The sequence below is a fragment of the Salmo trutta genome, chromosome 29 (genome assembly GCF_901001165.1).
Source record: "Salmo trutta chromosome 29, fSalTru1.1, whole genome shotgun sequence".
In the NCBI taxonomy this organism is placed as follows: Eukaryota; Metazoa; Chordata; class Actinopteri; order Salmoniformes; family Salmonidae; genus Salmo; species Salmo trutta.
Window position 1 is genome coordinate 14,797,820 of NC_042985.1, and position 11,081 is coordinate 14,808,900.

Here is an 11,081-nt window from a genome sequence, read left to right on the forward strand (position 1 = left end):
TAAATAACTACATAGAACCCAAAGTAGAGCACACTAAAAACAGGACAGACCACAAACCATTAAACCTTAACCCCTTAACTCCAACTCACCTCTCTCACTCAATGGCTTGTTCACTTTCTCTCTATTTCATTCTCTCAGCCCATTCTTTCTCTCTCAACCCCTCTCTCTCTCCGTCTCGCTCTCTCTTAATGTCTCTCCGTCCCCTCCCTCATCTCTCTCTGCATCTCTCTCCCCATCTCCTGCTGCCATCAGAGGCTGTTGCTGAATAACAACAGCTATGCGCTCATCACACACTATCTGTCACACACACACACATTACGAGTGATAGCTGGAAAGTGTGTTAGGCTGCCTTCAGAGAGTCAGTCTGTACCATACAGTGATGTGTAAATAAATCTCCTACACCTGTCACACAGATGTCAACGTACACACGCAGATGCACATCGACACACGTCACATACACGTACACCGCACACAGTGGCGTCATGCACCTATTATTTTAGAGGGGGCACGAAGTAAATGAGGAGGGGTGCCATCTGAGGAGGAGTGCCATCTTTCAAACACCTGAAACAGCTTTTTACTGCAATCTAGTGCAATAATCGATATGCCTAATTCTATGTAAAAAAAATATATACACTATGTCTATTTTTCTGCATAGACTATTTAAGCATGCATCTTTACCTGTTGAATTGTCATTTTAATCAATGATGCACATTCATTCTTTATTAACAACTTTTATGCCAGGAGTTGCCACACTGGTATATCGTATCAGAAGTCTAGAATTATAAGTCTATGAACTTCCCAAGTTTTGTATTTTCTAGCTGGCTATCTAAAGTCTTTTCTAGCTGGCTAACTAAAGCAAACATAATACAATTGCTAGGTGGCTAGTATTACAGAGAAACAACAAAACATTTCTGTTTCATTTATTCATCAAGAAGGAATCAATTTTTTACTTTAGCTTTATTTAACTAGGCAAGTCAGTTAAGAACAAATTCTTATTTTCAATGACAGCCTAGGAACAGTGGGTTAACTGCCTTGTTCAGGGGCAGAACGACAGATTTTTACCTTGTCACCTCGGGGATTCAATCTTGCAACCTTTCGGTTACTAATCCACCGCTCTAACCACTAGGCTACCTGCCGCGCCAACAGGCCACATAGCTTGATCAAATTAATTTACAAACATACCTCCTGGGAGTCCTGCCCATCGCCGGCAGCTAAAATCAAATCAAACGTTGTGTATGTCACTTGACACTCTCTCTCCTCTTCACTGACAATACTGTCTGCATACACTACATGCACTAGCGTCCTGCCTAGCATATCTTTGCTCTAGGGGGGAGGGTCCAGTCAGTGTGCCCCCTTTCACAAAATACAGCTGACAGATCTTTTAATAAATAATTATGAGAAAGCGTGGTCTTAAAAATTAAGTTTAGTAGTTAATTTTTCATCAGAAAAATATATTATACATACATATTGAGTATACAAAACATTAACAACACTCTTTCCATAACATAAACTGACCAGGTGAATCCAGGTGAAAACTATGATCCCTTATTGATGTAACTCATTAAATCCACTTTAATTAGTGTAGATGAAGGGGAGACAGGTTAAAGAAGGATATTTAAGTCTTGAGACAATTGAGACATGGATTGTGCACAGTATGTGTACCATTCAGAGGGTGAATGGGTAAGACTAAAAATGTAAGTGCCTTTGTACAAGGTATGGTATTAGGTGCCAGGCCACAGGCGCACCAGTTTGTGACAAGAACTGCAACGCTGCTGGGTTTTTAATGCTCAACATTTTCCCATGTGTATCAAGAATGATCCACCACCCAATAGACATCCAGCCAAATTGTGACAAATGTGGGAAGCATTGGAGTTAACATGGGTCAGCATCCCTATGGAACGCTTTCGACACCTTGCAGAGAGGGGGTGCACACCATGTGGCTCTACAGGCCCAGGAATGAAGAACACTGGTCTATGTGGGTCTGAAATAGTGCAAACCATTGGAATAGGCTGTGATTTGGGACAGTCCATAGCCTCCCTGCTTCAGTATGAGTTGGTCATTAGTACAACTGACTAACATTTAACCAGACTGATGCAAGGAGCAGCATAACAAGCACATCCTCCATTCAATTTGCTGGATATTCCCTTCCATTCTCTCTGTAGGGGGTTGAGACAGAGAGAGAGAGAGAGAGAGAGAGAGAGAGAGAGAGAGAGAGAGAGAGAGAGAGAGAGAGAGAGAGAGAGAGAGGATGGGCTGGCTGATTTACAGTGTTATTTTTCCCCAGGCCTCATCTCTCCTTCATTAATACAAAACTTAAACTGTCACACCCACAAACACACACAGTCTTGTATCTGACCTTATGGAGACACACAATTCAGTCCCATTCAAAATCCTATTTTCCCTAACCTGTAACCTTAACCTCAAAACCTAACCTTAACCCTAGCTCCTAACCTTAACCCTAATTCTAACCCTAACCCTAAACCCCCTAGAAATATAATTTGACCTTGTGGGGACCAACAAAATGTCTCCAGTTGGTCAAAAATCCACACGCACGCACGTGCACACACACACACACACACACACACACACACACACACACACACACACACACACACACACACACACACACACACACACACACACACACACAGTGATGAAATATTAAAGTGCACGGGCCAGCAGGGAGACAACTACAGTGTTGAAGGAGAGATAACACACTCACTGATCATACTAATGATGAACCATATACAGTACAGCTGTGTGTGTGTGTGTGTGTGTGTGTGTGTGTGTGTGTGTGTGTGTGTGTGTGTGTGTGTGTGTGTGTGTGTGTGTGTGACGCTGTTCCTCCTTTCTATGTCTGCTCCTGGCAACAATCCTTATTTATTGATATTCTAGATGTTGATGACCTCCAGTGTACTAGAACTGTCCATAGGTAGGCTATAGGGAGGAACACACCGCTCGTTGTACTAGCATGGTGCATCAGCATGGTGATATACAGTGCATTCAGAAGGTATTCAGGCCCCTTTACTTTTTCCACATTTTGTTACATCACAGCCTTATTCTAAAATTGTTTAAATCCATATTTCTCCTCATCAATCTACACACAATACCCCATAATGACAAAGCAAAAACAGGTTTCCATTGATCATCCTTGAGATGTTTCTATAACTTGATTAGAGTCCATCTGTAAATTCAATTGATTGGACATGATTAGGAAAGGCACACACCTGTCTATATAAGGTCCCACAGTTGACAGTGCATGTCAGAGCAAAAACCAAGCCATGAGGTGAAAGGAATTGTCCGTAGAGCTCTGAGACAGGATTGTGTCGAGGCAGAGATCTGGGGAAGGGTACCAAAACACAGGACGCAGACCATGAGAAACAAGATTCTCTGGTCTGATGAAACCAAGATTGAACTCTTTGGCCTGAATGCCAAGCGTCAAGTCTGTTGGAAACCTGGCACCATCCCTTCACTCATGCTGCCAAACATACCCTCGTAAAACTGACCATCCTACCGATCCTCGACTTTGGCGATGTCATTTACAAAATAGCCTCCAATACCCTACTCAACAAACTGGATGCAGTCTATCACAGTGCCATCCGTTTTGTCACCAAAGTCCCATATACTACCCACCACTGCGACCTGTATGCTCTCGTTGGCTGGCCTTCGCTTCATAATCATCGCCAAACCCACTGGCTCCAGGTCATCTACAAGACCCTGCTAGGTAAAGTCCCCCCTTATCTCCGCTCACTGGTCACCATAGCAGCACCCACCTGTAGCACGCGCTCCAGCAGGTATATCTCTCTGGTCACCCCCAAAGCCAATTCCTCCTTTGGCCGTCTCTCCTTCCAGTTCTCTGCTGCCAATGACTGGAACGAACTACAGAAATCTCTGAAACACTTATCTCCCTCACTAGCTTTAAGCACCAGTTGTCAGAGCAGCTCACAGATCACTGCACCTGTACATAGCCCATCTATAATTTAGCCCAAACAACTACCTCTTCCCCTACTGTATTTATTTATTTTATTTTATTTTGCTCCTTTGCACCCCATTATCTCTATTTCTACTTTGCACTTTCTTCTACTACAAATCTACCATTCCAGTGTTTTACTTGCTATATTGTATTTACTTTGCCCCCATGGACGTTTTTTTGCCTTTACCTCCCTTATCTCACCTCATTTGCTCACATTGTACATAGACTTATTTTTCTACTGTATTATTGACTGTATATTTGTTTTACTCCATGTGTAACTCTGTGTTGTTGTATGTTGTCGAACTGCTTTGCTTTATCTTGGCCAGGTCGCAATTGTAAATGAGAACTTGTTCTCAACTTGCCTACCTGGTTAAATAAAGGTGAAATTAAATAAAAATAAATGAAATACGGTGAACCATGGTGGTGGTAGCATCATGCTGTGGGGATGTTTTTCAGAGGCAGGGAATGGGAGACTGGTCAGGATTGAGGGAAAGATGAACGGAACAAAGTACAGAGAGATCCTTGATGAAAACTTGCTCCAGACTGCTCTGGACCTCAGACTGGGGTGAAGGTTCACCTTCCAACAGGTCAATGACCCTAAGAACACAGCCAAGACAACGCAGGAGTGGCTTCAGGACAGGTCTCTGAATGTCCTTGGGTGGCCCAGCCAGAGCCCAGACTTTAACCGATCGTACATCTCTGGAGAGACCTGAAAAATAGCTGTGCACCGACACTCCCCATCCAACCTGACAGAGTTTGAGAGGATCTGCAGAGAAGAATGGGAGAAACTCCCCAAATACAGGTGTGCCAAGCTTGTAGCGTCATACCCAAGAAGACTCGAGGCTGTAATCGCTGCCAAAGGTGCTTCAACAAAGTGCTGAGTAAAGGGTCTGAATACTTATGTAAATGTCATAATGAAGATGTTAATTTTTTTAGAAATTTGCAAAAATGTCTAAAAGCCTATTTTTGCGATGTCATTATGCGGTATTGTATTATATTAATCGATTTTAGAATAAGGCTGTAACGTAACAAAATGTGGGAAAAATCAAGGGGTCTGAATGCTTTAAGAAGGCACTGTTTACCTGTTGCTCACCATATTTGAAGAGGTGATAATGACTGACTATCTAGGGTTCTGCATTAACACAATTACCTCCCACTCCACAGCCGAGTTGGAGAGAGAAGAGCAATGTTAATATGTATACGTAATTGGGAGTGGCTCTGTTGCAGAAGACACGTTGCTCTTTTCAGTTCCTTCATATCAGTTTTGCAGTGATATTATACTGCCATCTACAGGACTGATCTCTCATAGCAGGCTCTGGATTATAAGGAGTGCATGGTCCTCTTGTGGCCAAGTTTAAAAAGTTTAAACCATATGAGCTGAATATGACATTTTCATTCAAAATAAAAATAAAATTCTGCAAGCAATAATTTTCCATTTTAAATGATTCATCATTGACCCTAAGAAAGGACTGACAGAAGGACACACAGAGTTAGAGATTCATTATGTTCTGGGCTGTGGACTGTGAATTTTGAATAATCAATACAGTTGTATAACAATAGTCTTTATTTTAACTGCCTGAAAAATATGAATGTGTGGCAGTGTATAAAGGTGTGTAAAGTTCTAATCTACAATTTTAAAGGCCCGATATAGACGTTTTATATAAATATTAAATAATTGGGTAACAGTTAATTACCAGACTGTAATAGTAGTCCATTAAATGGTCATTTTGAATGCACTGGGCCTTTAATAATTCTGTGATACTTGCAATTGTATTTTTATCTTCTCAGTAAGTGCACATTTTATTGACTTTGATGTTAATTATTTTGATGTGGGGTGGGAAATTAGGCATTTTATGGTACTTATAAAAACTTTGATAACCGACCCTGCCACAAGGACACATGAATGAAATGGATAGGAAACTCAAGTCATGTGATGCATTGGTTGCGAAAAACACGCGGAAGTATGGCGCTGTATACTGTTGCTTTTATTCTTGATTTTTTGCATTTAGCCAATTTAACACCTTGTTTTTACCTGAAGGTAAGCATAACTCCCCTAATCTGTTTGTTGTGGATATCCCGCATCCCATTTGGACGCACACATCGACGTGTGGAGGAAGAAACAAACTAAAAGTCAAGTGCAACAAGCCATGCAGAGCAATGCAGATGAAAGCAGGTTTTGTGTGGACCGTTAACTTCACAAATTATGTTTCTGATCTTGATCTGGGCAGTTGACCAGACTGTATTTAATAAGCCTAATGAAAAAACAAAGATCATCATTAGGCTAACGAAATGAATAGCCTCACTTTAACCCGTCACTTTAACTATACATTCATTTACATACTACCTCAATTGGGCCGACCAACCAGTGCTCCCACACATTGGCTAACCGGGCTATCTGTATTGTGTCCCACCACCCACCAACCCCTCTTTTTACGCTACTGCTACTCTCTGTTCATCATATATGCATAGTCACTTTAACCATATCTACATACTACCTGAATCAGCCTGACTAACCTAAGACATGCAGCAGTGAAACAACAGTGACACATGCTATAGCCTACAATGTTGCCATTGCACAAAAAAGTGACGTTTCAAACTTGTAACAATGTGACCATCAAAATCATAGGTCTAACTGATCATGTTTGTGTTTGTATTCTTTTTTTAATGTATTTTTTTAAAGAGGAATATCACTTCAAACAATGGATGTTACAGGTATGTGAAACTGTGAAAGCTGTAATGTAAATCCATCATGTGTTATTTTTTAGGAAAGCAGATGACATAAAGCAGCCTACATACCAGAGTTACTGTACACAGTCATCTTGTTCCTTCCTGTAAGAAACTAAAGCAGTAGGCCAAGACCTTCCTCAAATGTATTTGCTTGTCAGTATGAGACTGTCATCTTTTGTTGACTGACTGCCTATACCTGTTTTTGTTATTACAGTATAATAAAGTGTATGATCTGGAGGAGTACTACCATCGCCTGGACATCTTCACATAAGAGGAGAATCGACTATCATAATGCAGGGAAGCACACATTCTCAAGTAGGCTATGCATTTATTTATTTTAAACTATTTGTCAATTTCTTCCTGTTTTCCCAGTCACAACTTAACTCCCAATGTATTCATAATATAGCTTTACATACGTACAAGTATGATATCTTACAACTCTTGTAACTTTCCTTTTCCCAGGGGACTGAATCAGTTTTCTGACATGTTGTAACTTTCCTTTTCCCAGAGGACTGAATCAAATTTCAGGTACTACGCTTCCTTCATAGGCTAAATATACTGAGTATACAAAACATTAAGAACACCTTCCTAATATTGAGTTGCACCCCCCCTGTTTTGCCCTCAGAACAGCCTCAATTCATCGGGGCATGGACTCTACAAGGTGTCAAAAGCATTCCATAGGGATGCACAGAATTTGAGAAAAATAAGCATTTTGTGCATATGGAACATTTCTGTGATTTTTTACTTAATCTTATGAAACATGGGACCAACACTTTACATGATGCGTTTATTTATTTATTATTTAATTTTTTTAACCCCTTATTCTCCCCAATTTCGTGGTATCCAATTGGTAGTTACAGTCTTGTCTCATCACTGCAACTCCCGTACGGACTCGGGAGAGGTGAAGTTTGAGAGCCGTGAGAACCTAACCAAGCCGCACTGCTTCTTGACACAATACCCACTTAACCCGGAAGCCAGCTGCACCAATGTGTCGGAGGAAAAACCAAACACCTGGTGACCGTGTCAGCGTGCACTGCTCCCAGGCCCACCACAGGAGTCGCTAGTGCACGATGGGACAAGGACATCCCTGCCGGCCAAACCCTCCCCTAACCCGGACGACGCTGGGCCAACTGTGCACTGCCCCATGGGTCTCCCGTTCACTGCCGGCTGCGACAGAGCCTGGACTCGAACCCAGAATCTCTAGATCTCTAGATGCGTTTGTATTTTTGCTCAGTGTAATAGTTTTGAGGGAGCGTGCAATTGGCATGCTGACTGCAGGAATGTCCAGAGCTGTTGCCAGAGAATTAAATGTTCATTTCGCTATCCTAAACCGCCTCCAACATCGTTTTAGAGAATTTGGCAGAACTTCCAACCTGCCACACAACTGCAGACCACGTGTATGGTATTGTGTGGGCGGTTTGCTGATGTCAACGTGAACAGAGTGCCCTATGGTGGCGGTGGGGTTATGGTATGGGCAGGCATAAGCTAAGGACAACAAATACAATTTAATTTTATCAATGGTAATTTGAATGCACAGAAATACCGTGACGAGACCCTGAGGCCCATTCATCCGCCGCCATCAACTCATGTTTCAGCATGATAATGCATGACCCCATGTCGCAGGGATCTGTACACAATTCCTGGAAAATGTCCCAGTTCTTCCATGGCCTGCATACTCACCAGACATGTCACCAATTAAGCATGTTTGGGATGCTCTGGATCGACATGTATGACAGCGTGTTCCAGTTCCCATCAATATCCAGCAACTTCACACAGCCATTGGAGAGGAGTGGGACAACATTCCACAGGCCACAATCAACAGCCTGATCAACTCTATGCGAATGAGATGTGTCGCGCTGCATGATGCAAATGTTGGTCACACCAGATACCAGATTTCTGATCCACACCCCTACTTTTTGTTTTAGGTATCTGTGACCTACAGATGCATATCTGTATTCCCAGTCATGTGAAATCCATAGATTAAGGCCTAATGAATTTATTTAAAGTTGATTGAATATCCTCATTAGAATCTTTGAAAATGTTGTATGTTGTGTTTATATTTGTTTGGTATAGCTTACAAAATATATTTTGTATTTCCTCCTCAGATATTTCCTAATAGAACGAGGGAGGAACATGTGTGGACTGGCAGCCTGCTCCTCTTATCCTCTCCCCCCGGTGTGATGTAACGGGAACTCAGAAGAGAAGAAGAGAACGCCACAGTCAGAGTCTTCAGCTACAGTATGAGAACTCAGGAAAAACAGGATACATTTTCTCATTCAGAGGACAGGAGTGAGCATCTCCGTGTTATTTGCATGGACATGTTTTTAAGAACTGTAGTTATACTGTTACAATGTGAGTTTTACATTTTCCAAGTTACTTATTTTAAATTAATTATAACTTGATCGTATTATGAAGGTTTGTACTGTATATAGTATGTGGCTGGTCATGGTTAGTTAGTAGGCAATGACTGGGTAGTGAGAGTCTTTGAATCGTGTGCTTATGTAGCAACATATTGCTCTGGTTTTGAGTGTGTAAGAGATCCTAGTTAGTACTGTAGTTGCCTACTGTCACAAAAGCATCACCAATATTTTAGCTTCTCTTGATTTTACATTTTGGTTAGTGTTATTTTCTTTAGAGGTTTGTACTAGGCATATTTTGTGTATTTTAGACTGATGCTGCTGAGGGTTACTTTTTTTGCATGTAGTTTTGTGGTTTTGTAAAAAAAAAAAAAGATATATATATATACAGTACCAGTCAAAAGTTTGGACACACTTACTCATACTTTCTTTGTACTATTTTCTACATTGTAGAATAACAATAAAAACTATGAAATAACACATATGGAATAATATAGTAACCAAAATAAGTGTTAAACAAATCAAAATATATTTTAGATTCTTCAAAGTAGCAACCCTTTGCCTTGATAACAGCTTTGCACACTCTTGGCATTCTCTCAACCAGCTTCGTGAGGTAATCATCTGGAATGCTTTTCCAACAGTCTTGAAGAAGTTCCCACATATGCTGAGCACATGTTGGGTGCTTTTTCTTCACTCTGCGGTCCAACTCATCCCAAACCATCTCAATTGGGTTGAGGTCGGGTGATTGTGGAGGCCAGGTCATCTGATGCAGACCTCCATCACCCTCCTTCTTGGTCAAATAGCCCTTACACAGCCTGGAGGTGTGTTTTGGGTCATTGTCCTGTTGAAAAACAAATTCCCACTAAGCGCAAACCAGATGGGATGGCATATCGCTGCAGAATGCTGTGGTAGCCATGCTGGTTAAGTGTGCCTTGAATTCTAAATAAATCACAGACAGTGTCACCAGCAAAGCACCCCACACCTCATCCTCCATGCTTCACAGTGGGAACCACACATGAGGAGATCATCCATTCACCTACTCTGCGTCTCACAAAGACACAGCGGTTGGAAACAAAAATCTCAAATTTGGAGTTGTCAGACCAAAGGACAGATTTCCACCAGTCTAATGTCTATTGCTCGTGTTTCTTGGCCCAAGCAACTCTCTTCTTATTGATGTACTTTAGTAGTGGTTTCTTTGCAGCAATTTGACCATAAAGGCCTGATCCACGCAGTCTCCTCTGAACAGTTGATGTTGAGATGTGTCTGTTACTGTAACGATCGTCGCCTGGTAACGAGGAAGCGGACCAAAACGCAGCTGGGAGCGAACACATGTTTATTCAACACACTGGAAATAAACATGTACACAAAACTCAAGAAAATGTCGATACGTTACGTGCTCAAAACAAAGAGACAACAACCCACAAACATCGTGGGGGGAAAGGAACTTAAATGTGATTCCCAATCACACATAACTAGCGACAGCTGTCTGATTGGAAATCACCCCCAGCCCAACATAGAAATAAACCACAAAGAAAGGCTATAACAAAACATAGAAAATAAACCATAGAAATACCACACCCTGACCAAAATAGCAGAGTTCCCCTGGTCATGGCGTGACAGTACCCCCCCTCCAATGGTGCGTACTCCCGGCACACCAACCTAAAGTCTATTAGGGGGGGGACCCGGGTGGGCGCCTCACCCTCGGGTGGAGGCTCTGGCCCCGGGCGTGTTTCTCCCCCTGCCTCCACCCTAGCCCTACCCCTCTAGCCCGGACTGGACCACGGTGGAGCGGCATGCTCAGGCTCCGGAGCGGAGCCGCCGACCGGAACAGGACTGGTCACCGGTGGACCGGACACAGGCCGTGCCGGACTGTGGACACGCGCCGTGGGCCTGGTGCGGGGAACAGGGACGGGCCGGACAGGACCGGGGACACGCACCACCAGCCTGGTGCGGGGAGCAGGGACGGGCCGGACTGGCCTGGGGACACGCACCACCAACCTGGTGCGGGGAGCAGGGATGGGCCG

At 42.6% G+C, this 11,081-nt stretch overlaps 1 long non-coding RNA gene across 2 annotated transcripts; it reads left to right on the top strand.

The window, feature by feature from the left end:
* Positions 1-5,902: 5,902 nt before the first annotated feature.
* On the top strand, positions 5,903-9,431 carry LOC115166987 (uncharacterized). 2 transcript variants are annotated; one of them, XR_003870419.1, is made up of 5 exons: positions 5,903-6,011; positions 6,654-6,685; positions 6,915-7,015; positions 7,163-7,228; positions 8,806-9,431. It is a non-coding gene; the product is annotated as an uncharacterized LOC115166987 (long non-coding RNA). The 2 variants fall into 2 exon arrangements; XR_003870420.1 differs by lacking the exon at positions 7,163-7,228.
* Positions 9,432-11,081: the final 1,650 nt, after the last annotated feature.